Genomic DNA, 10,203 nt, shown 5'->3' on the forward strand with positions numbered 1-10,203 from the left:
TGACAGTGTTAAAAGAGGAAACAACGATCTGGCTTTTGAGGGAAACTGTGGAGAATGGTCTGTGAAGAAACTGAAGCTCAGCACTGAGGGGCATTGGTTTTCAGGAACTTGCTAGCAATGCTGGAGAGTAGTTCAGCAAGTCCTTGAGGGTGATGGGGCTGTCTTTGATAAGAATCCAAGAAAGTGTTACTTGACTCATAGACGAGAGGCATAGAATCAGGAAATACAAGAGACAGGAAGCCTGGTGGAGGGTGAGTTAATTACCAAGAAGTTATCTCCCAAATTGGACAAGACCTGATAGGCTTGAAAATTGTTGAGATAGTTCAGCTGTATTTTGCATACTCTGACAATAGTTTGAGGCCCCAGAGGGAAGAAAAGACTTTAAAATCTAAGTAACTCTGAAAGCGTTAACTTTGGAAATCCTCTGGAGTGAGGCAGGCTAGGAGAATCAAGTTACATGAGCCACCATTTAATCACCATAAAGAATGACATCATTCCATGGAAATCTCTGAAAAGCAGTCATGAACAAAGCGTGAGACAATGATAATAAAGGATAGGATTATTAGATATCTCAATCAGCAAGGACCACTGAGAAAAACTAAAATGGAAATGTCTCTTAGTTACCATGTCCAATGTGAAATAGATAAGAACTTACCGATTTTCTTTCAATTGTTATGTGAAAATCATTTATACTTTTGAAAAGCTTTTTCCAGATCATGCCTGTATTAGTCCATTTTTATGCAGCAGATAAAGACATACCTGAGACTGGAAAGAAAAGGAGGTTTAATTTGACTTACAGTTCCACATGGTTGGGGAGGTCTCATAATCATGGTGGAGGGCAAAAGGCACTTCTTACATGGCGGCAGCAAGACAGAATGAGTAAGAAGCAAAAGCGGAAACCCCTGATAAACCCATCAGATCTTGTGAGACTTATTCATTATCACAAGAATAGCACGGGAAAGACCAGCCCTCATGATTCGACTACCTCCGCTTGAGTCCCTCCCACAACACATGGTAATTCTGGGAGATACACCCGAAATTGAGATTTGAATGGGGATACAGCCAAACCATGTCAACCCCCAATATTGTACTTCTTTTTACAGATTCAGTATGGATTAGAGGAAATGTAATGTTAAACATTGGGTATGTAAAACATGAATAATATTTATTTGCTGGTTAAATATTGCCAATGAGATTTCATTGGATTGGTACTGAACATGTCTAATTTATAGTTGTTATAATGATTTGGATAAAGAGGACACAGTCACAACTAAGCTCTTCAGTGAAGCAAAGTATGCAGTTTTGTAGCTAAATTTCAGAATGATTTGATAAGACTGTATAAGTAGGTACAACAATATGATGACCAGCTACGTCGTATTTCATCTAGATAAAAGTTGTAACGGGATGTTGCAAAGTGGAAAAGAGTTATTCGTACTTTGCCAGATATGTCATGAGAAAAAAGACATTCCTGAGTATAAACATTTTGAGCCCAAACGAATGGGAGAATCATTTTTAGCCAGGATCCAGAAATTTATAAGAATGATCGAGATAGAGGGTGGAGACAAACAACACTGTAGTTTGGGAAAGTCCAAGATTTAATCATTAACAATTTCACCTGCATCTTCCTCAATCTTATTGCAGTTCACAACAGTTTCTTTTTCATGAAAACTCTGGCATTTGTTTGGTTTGTCTTTTACTTTTCAATCATTAGGCCCTTTGTTTTTTGGACTCCTCTTTTTCCTATTCCCCAAAATGGACTGTTCCTTAAGATCCTATTTTCAATTCTCTTCTTCTACTACACACTTTCCTTTAAACATTTTATTAATTTCATTAAATGTATTAAAGTAAATACATTCAAGGCTCTGGCACTGTCTTTGCACACATTATTGCTCATTGGCTGGTAGTAGATAATATTTTGCCCTCTGATATTTCTTCTACTACTACAACAACCACAGGAGCTGCTGCCCCTTAACCACTGTGAACCTGTCTCAACACCGGTGAATTAGATATAATATCTACTTCATAGGATTAGCCTGAAGACCAAAGGAGTCAATATATAAAAAGTGACTAAGCAAACTGCTTAGTCTGAAAATAATCCATTTCTTTTTCTACATTTGCTTCTTTTTTTGACCTATCACATGACAGTGATTCTCCGGTTGTTCTCCATTCTAAATTGCTCTCCCCTACCCCTCTTTTTTTTTTAAAAAAAAAAACAGAAAAAGTATTAAAGGTCTAAATTGCTGTTGAATGTCCCTGATTTGAGTTCATTTTTAAAAAAGAAAATCTTTCATTGGCTGGTCAGATGGAAAAATTATTTCTATATGTTAAAAATATTTCATAATAGAAAGAGGGAAGAAAAGCAAGAATAAGAACTCGTTAACTTTCCATTTACATTTCCTGACTTTTCTTTTTCCTTTGGGAGTTCTCCTATCTTTTGTGCTGCAAAGGTTGATATTTCATCTGCAATTTCTGAAAATTGATAATTTTTCTTATTACATAGCAATATATGTTTCATGATATAATATAAAATTCATAAAATAGGACTAATGAAAACAGAATATAAAGAAACTCCTAAAGTTCACCAGCCTGAGATGATATTTTGATGTATATCCTCCAGGTACATATGGTATATGTATTTGTATATTGAATATGTATATTATTTTATCAACTGCTTTGTTTCACTTAAAACACAGAAATATTATCTACATCATCAAACAGATTTCCAAAATTACATGTGTAGCTGATTATAATTCCATTTAACTTGTTTATAATATTATAATAAACAACCTATAGCAAAATTGTATGTGTCATTTTGACTTAAAATTTTTTTCTCCACCATATTCTATTTTTGTTTTGATTTTATTTGAAAATTTTTTTCCACATGTATTTTGTTTATTTCCACTGTTATCCTAACTTATTCCTTTTATTTATTGTGAAGACTAGTAGAATAGAGTAATTCAATTCAGCTTTTTAATTGAGAATCTACTGTAGGTCAGATATGCTAAGTACTAAGTAAAGAAAGATGAATAAGAAAAAATTCTTTCTTTACACTAGTAAGAGAGATAGAAATGAAACTTTTAATGAAATGTGGTGTATGTGATAAAAAGTGCTTGCACAAAGCAATTATTGGAGTAATGAGTAGAAATTCTTCTCACAAATATTCACTTAATACATTACACATCATATGAAACATATATACATTTTTAATAATTGTAGTATGTTATTAGTTGGTATATTTTGAACTATTACAATTAAATATTAAACATTATTAACGTTTTAAGTGTTAAAGTTCAAACAACAAATCTCAATAAATTAAATTTAAAAAATATTATATTAATGAAGTGCACCTATAATTATAAAGGAGAAGTGACTTAGAATTTATTTTTAAATAAAAGGAGCATTGAGTCTATAAAATTGTGAACACACATGGAGTCAATACTCAATCTAGACTGGGGAGATGTGGGGATGGGGAATATAAAAGCTGTGAAAATATCAAATAGTTCATTTGAAATTCAAACTTAACTTCATGTTTGTAATTAGGTTGTTTTTTTATTTGTTATTAGGGTGCTGCAAAAGTAATTGCAGTTTTTGCCATTAAAAGTAATTGCCACAATTACGTTTGCATCAGCCTAATACATCTGTCAACCCTGAGTCTAGGCTATCTCACTGAGGGCAGAAAGCTTGACCTGAGATATGAAGGATGAGCATGACCACAAGAAAAGCTAGGAGACTGCAGGGAATAATAAGTGCAAAGTCCTTAGAGCAGGTAAGAGATTGGCCTGCTCCACAAACAGAGAAGGGGTGGGCACCGGAGCACAACGAAAAAAAGGAAGTTGGAGAAACAGAAGTTCAATAAGGTCACCAAAGAGAGGGAACAGCAAAGAAGGAATGATGATGCCACTTGTCAAATCCATAGAACGCATTGAGGAAAATGCTGTGGATATTAATGTATTCCAATCAGGGGATCAAAAATTCAAAATCATATTCCAGAAAAAGCATATTGGCAGAAGTGTTTAGGAAAGATTGGAGAAGATTAAGAGTAAAAGCAGTTAGTTTCAGTTAGTCATGTGAACAACAGAGGAGAGCCTGCATTAACAAAGGTAGAAAATACCCTTCATGTGAAATGTGAAGTTTGAATTTCAGATAAACCAACTAGTTTATAAAGGAAGATAGTGGGTTTTAAATTTCTCATTTGTGATCTACCATTAGAAACATTTTAATCCAGTAGGCCGGGCGCGGGGGCTCAAGCCTGTAATCCCAGCACTTTGGGAGGCTGAGATGGGCGGATCACGAGGTCAGGAGATCGAGACCATCCTGGCTAACCCGGTGAAACCCTGTCTCTACTAAAAAAATACAAAAAACTAGCCAGGCGGGATGGCGGGCACCTGTAGTCCCAGCTACTCGGGAGGCTGAGGCAGGAGAATGGCGTAAACCCGGGAGGCGGAGCTTGCAGTGAGCTGAGATCCGGTCACTGCACTCCAGCCTGGGCCACAGAGCGAGACTCCGTCTCAAAAAAAAAAAAAAAAAAAAGAAACAATTTAATCCACTACAAACTATGTGCATGTGCATGTGCATGTAAACACACACACATATACACACCTATTAAGAATCTTACAAAATAATAATGTACTTAGGCTTACTACAGGAAATCCTCTCTGATATTTTTATTCTAATCATGTCTGTTCTTTTTTGTTGAAAATCATTGGTAATCACCCACTAATTTTTATGTCTACAAATGGATTATGACAAATAACTTGAAAATGTTATTTTTTTGTTATCTTTTTTTCATTATACTTCAAGTTCTACGGTACATGTGCACAACATGCAGGTTTGTTACATATGTATACATGTGCCATGTTGGTGTGCTGCACACATTAACTCATCATTTACATTAGGTATATCTCCTAATGCTATCCCTCCCCCCCAACAATAGGACTCAGTCTGTGATGTTCCCCTTCCTGTGTCCAAGTGATCTCATTGTTAAATTCCCATCTATGAGTGAGAACCCGCGGTATTTGGTTTTCTATTCTTGCCATAGTTTGCTGAGAATGATGGTTTCCAGCTGCATCCATGTCCCTACAAAGGACACAAACTCATCCTTTTTTATGGCTGCATAGTATTCCATGGTGTATATGTGCCACATTTTCTTAATCCAGTCTGTCACTGATGGACATTTGGGTTGATTCCAAGTCTTTGCTATTGTGAATAGTGCCACAATAAACATATGTGTGCAAGTGTCTTTATAGCAGCATGACTTATAATCCTTTGGGTATATACCCAGTAATGGGATGGCTGGGTCAAATGGTATTTCTAGTTCTAGATCCTTGAGGAATCGCCACACTGTTTTCCACAATGGTTGAACTAGTTTACAGTCCCATCAACAGTGTAAAAGTGTTCCTATTTCTCCACATCCTCTCCAGCACCTGTTGTTTCCTGATTTTTTAATGATTGCCATTCTAACTGGTGTGAGATGGTATCTCATTGTGGTTTTGATTTGCATTTCTCTGATGGTGAGTGATGATGAGCATTTTTTCATGTGTCTGTTGGCTCTATGAATGTCTACTTTTGAGAAGTGTCTGTTCATATACTTTGCCCACTTTTTGATGGGGTTGTTTGTTTTTTTCTTGTAAATTTGATTGAGTTCTTTATAGGTTCTGGATATTAGCCTTTTGTCAGATGAGTACATTGCAAAAATTTTCTCCCATTCTGTAGGTTGTCTGTTCACTCTGATGGTAGTTTCTTTTGCTGTGCAGAAGTTCTTTAGTTTAATTAGATCCCATTTGTCAATTTGGGCTTTTGTTGCCATTGCTTTTGGTGTTTTAGACATGAAGTCCTTGCCCATACTTATGTCCTAAATGGTATTACCTAGGTTTTCTTCTAGGGTTTTTATGGTCTTAGGTCTAACATTTAAGTCTCTAATCCATCTTGAATTAATTTTCATATAAGGAGTAAGGAAAGGATCCAGTTTCAGCTTTCTACTTATGGCTAGCCAATTTTCCCAGCACCATTTATTAAATAGGGAATCCTTTCCCCATTTCTTGTTTTTGTCAGTTTTGTCAAAGATCAGATGGCTGTAGATGTGTGGTATTATTTCTGAGGGCTCTGTTCTGTTCCATTGGTCTATATCTCTGTTTTGGTACCAGTACCATGCTGTTTTGGTTACTGTATAGTTTGAAGTCAGGTAGCGTGATGCCTCCAGCTTTGTTCTTATGGCTTAGATTGTATTGGCAATGTGGGCTCTTTTTTGGTTCCATATGAACTGTAAAGCAGTTTTTCCAATTCTGTGAAGAAAGTCATTGGTAGCTTAATGGGGATGGCATTGAGTCTATAAATTACCTTGGGCAGTATGGCCATTTTCACAATATTGATTCTTCCTATCCATTACCATGGTATGTTCTTTCATTTGTTTGTGTCCTCTTTTATTTCACTGAGCAGTGGTTTGTAGTTCTCCTTGAAGAGGTCCTTTTCATCCCTTGTCAGTTGGATTCCTAGATATTTTATTCTCTTTGAAGCTATTGTGAATGGGAGTTCATTCATGATTTGGCTCTCTGTTTGTCTGTTACTGGTGTATAAGAATGTTTGTGATTTTTGCACATTGATTTTGTATACCGAGACTTTGCTGAAGTTGCTTATCAGCTTAAGGAGATTTTGGGCTGAGACAATGGGGTTTTCTAAATATACAATCATGTCATCTGCAAACAGGGACAATTTGACTTCTTCTTTTCCTAACTGAATGACCTTTATTTCTTTCACTTGCCTGATTGCCCTAGCCAGAACTTCCAACACTATGTTGAATAGGAGTGGTGAGAGAGGGCATCCCTGTCTTGTGCCAGTTTTCAAAGGGAATGCTTCCAGTTTTTGCCCATTCAGTATGATATTGGCTGTGGGTTTGTTATAAATAGCTCTTATTATTTTGAGATACATTCCATCAGTACCGAATTTATTGAGTGTTTTTAGCATGAAGGGCTGTTGAATTTTGTCAAAGGCCTTTTCTGCATCTATTGAGATAATCATGTGGTTTTTGTTTTTGGTGCTGTTTATATGCTGAATTATGTTTACTGATTTGCATATGTTGAACCAGCCTTGCATCCCAGGGATGAAGCCCACTTGATCATGGTAGACGAGCTTTTTGATGTGCTGCTGGATTCAGTTTGCCAGTATTTTACTGAGGATTTTTGCATCAATGTTCATCAGGGTTATTAGTCTAAAATTCTCTTTTTTTGTTGTTGTATCTCTGTCAGGCTTTGGTATCAGGATGATGCTGGCCTCTTAAAATGAGTTAGGGAGGATTCCCTCTTTTTCTATTGATTGGAATGTTTCAGAAGGAATGGTACCAACTCCTCCTTGTACATCTGGTAGAATTCAGCTGTGAATCCATCTGGTCCTGGACTTTTTTTGGTTGGTCGGCTATTAATTCTTGCCTCAATTTCAGAGCCTGCTATTGGTCTATTCAGGGATTCAACTTCTTCCTGGTTTAGTCTTGGGAGAGTGTAAGTGTCCAGGAAATTATCCATTTCTTCTAGGTTTTCTAGTTTATTTGCATAGAGGTGTTTATAGTATTCTCTGATGGTAGTTTGTATTTCTGTGGGGTCAGTGGTGATAGCCCCTTTATCATTTTTCATTGTGTCTCTGATTCTTCTCTCTTTTCTCCTTTATTAGTCTTGCTAGTGGTCTGTCAATTTTGTTGATCTTTTCAAAAAACCAGCTCCTGGATTCATTGATTTTTTGGAGGGTTTTTTGGGTCTCTATCTCCTTCAGTTCTGCTCTGATTTTAGTTATTTCTTGCCTTCTGCTAGCTTTCGAATGTGTTTGCTCTTGCTTCTCTAGTTCTTTTAATTGTGATGTTAGAGTGTCAATTTTAGATCTTTCCTGCTTTCTCTTGTGGGCATTTAGTGCTATAAATTTCCCTCTACACACTGCTTTAAATGTGGCCCAGAGATTCTGGTATGTTGTATCTTTGTTCTCATTGGTTTCAAAGAACATCTTTATTTCTGCCTTCATTTCATTATGTACCCAGTAGTCATTCAGGAGCAGGTTGTTCAATTTCCATGTGGTTGAGCGGTTTTGATTGAGTTTCTTAGTCCTGAGTTCTAGTTTGATTGCACTGTGGTCTGAGAGACAGTTTGTTATAATTTCTGTTCTTGTACATTTGCTGAGGAGTGCTTTACTTCCAACTATGTGGTCAATTTTGGAATAAGTGCAATGTGGTGCTGAGAAGAATATATATTCTGTTGATTTGGGGTGGAGAGTTCTGTAGATGTCTATTAGGTCTGCTTGGTGCAGAGTTGAGTTCAATTCTTGGATATCCTTGTTAACTTTCTGTCTCGTTGATCTGTCTAATGTTGACAGTGGAGTGTTGAAGTCTCCCATTATTATTGTATGGGAGTCTAAGTCTCTTTGTAAGTCTCTAAGGACTTGCTTTCTGAATCTGGGTGCTCCTGTATTGGGTGCATATATATTTAGGATAGTTACCTCTTCTTGATGAATTTATCCCTTCACCATTATGTAATGGCCTTCTTTGTCTCTTTTGATCTTTGATGGTTTAACGTCTGTTTTATCAGAGACTAAGATTGCAACCCCCGCTTTTTTTTGTTTTCCTTTTGTTTGGTAGATCTTCCTCCATCCCTATATTTTGAGCCTATGTGTGTCTCTGCATGTGAGATGGGTCTCCTGAATACAGCAAACTGATGGGTCTTGACTCTTTATCCAACTTGCCAGTCTGTGTCTTTTAATTGGACCATTTAGTCCATTTACATTTAAGGTTAATATTGTTATGTGTGAACTTTATCCTGTCATTATGATATTAGCTGCTTATTTTGCTCACTAGTTGATGCAATTTCTTGCTAGCATTGATGGACTTTGCATTTTGACACATGTTTGCAATGGCTGGTGCCTGTTGTTCCTTTCCATGTTTAGTGCTTCCTTCAGGGCCTCTTGTAAAGCAGGCCTAGTGGTGACAAAATCTCTAAGCATTTGCTTGTCTATAAAGGATTTTATTTCTCCTTCACTTATGAAACTTAGTTTGGCTGGATATGAAATTCTGGATTTTAAATTTTTTTCTTTAAAAATGTTGAATATTGGCCCCCATTGTCTTCTGGCTTGGAGAGTTTCCGTCAAGAGATCTGCTGTTAGTCTGATGGGCTTTCCTTTGTGTTTAACCCCACCTTTCTTTCTGACTGCCCTTAACAGTTTTTCCTTCATTTCAACTTTGGTGAATCTGATAATTATGTGTCTTGGTGTTGCTCTTCTCGAAGAGTATCTTTGTGGTGTTCTCTGTATTTCCTGAATTTGAATGTTGGCCTGCCTTACTAGGTTGGGGAAATTCTCCTGGATGATATCCTGAAGAGTGTTTTCCAACTTGGTTCCATTTTCCCCCTCACCTTCAGGCACCCCAATCAGACATAGATTTGATCTTTTCACATAATTCCATACTTCTTGAAGGCTTTGTTCATTTCTTTTTCCTCTTTTTTCTTTAGACTTCTCTTCTTGCTTTGTTGCATTCATTTGATTCTCAATCGCTGATACTCTTTCTTCCAGTTGATCAAGTTGGTTATTGAAGCTTGTGCATTTGTCACATATTTCTCATGTCATCGTTTTTCTCTCTGTCCGTTCGTTTATGGCCTTCTCTCCATTGATTATTCTAGTTATCAATTTTTCCATTCTTTTTTCAAGATTTTTAGTTTCTTTGTGCTGGGTACGTAATTCCTGCTTTAGCTCTGAGAAGTTTGATGGACTAAAGCCTTCTTCTCTCAACTCGTCAAAGTCATTCTCCATCCAGCTTTGATCCGTTGCTGGCAATGAGCTGCATTCCTTTGAAGGGGGAGATGTGCTCTGATTTTTTGTATTTCCAGCTTTTCTGCCCTGCTTTTTGCCCATCTTTGTGGTTTTATCTGACTTTGGTCTTTGATGATGGTGACGTACTGATGGAGTTTTGGTGTGGGTATCTTTCCTATTTGTTAGTTTTCCTTCTAACAGTCAGGACCCTGAGCTGTAGGTCTGTTGGAGATTGCTTGAGGTCCACTCCAGACCCTGTTTGCCTGGGTGTCATCAGCAGAGGCTGCAGAAGATAGAATATTGCTGAACCACGAGTGTGCCTGTCTGATTCTTGCTTTGGAAGCTTCGTCTCAGGGCTGTACCCTGCTGTGTGAAGTGTAGGGTGTCGGTCTGCACCTAGTGGGGGATGTCTCCCAGTTAGGCTACTCA

This window comes from Macaca fascicularis, chromosome 5 (assembly GCF_037993035.2).
Source record: "Macaca fascicularis isolate 582-1 chromosome 5, T2T-MFA8v1.1".
NCBI lineage: Eukaryota > Metazoa > Chordata > Mammalia > Primates > Cercopithecidae > Macaca > Macaca fascicularis.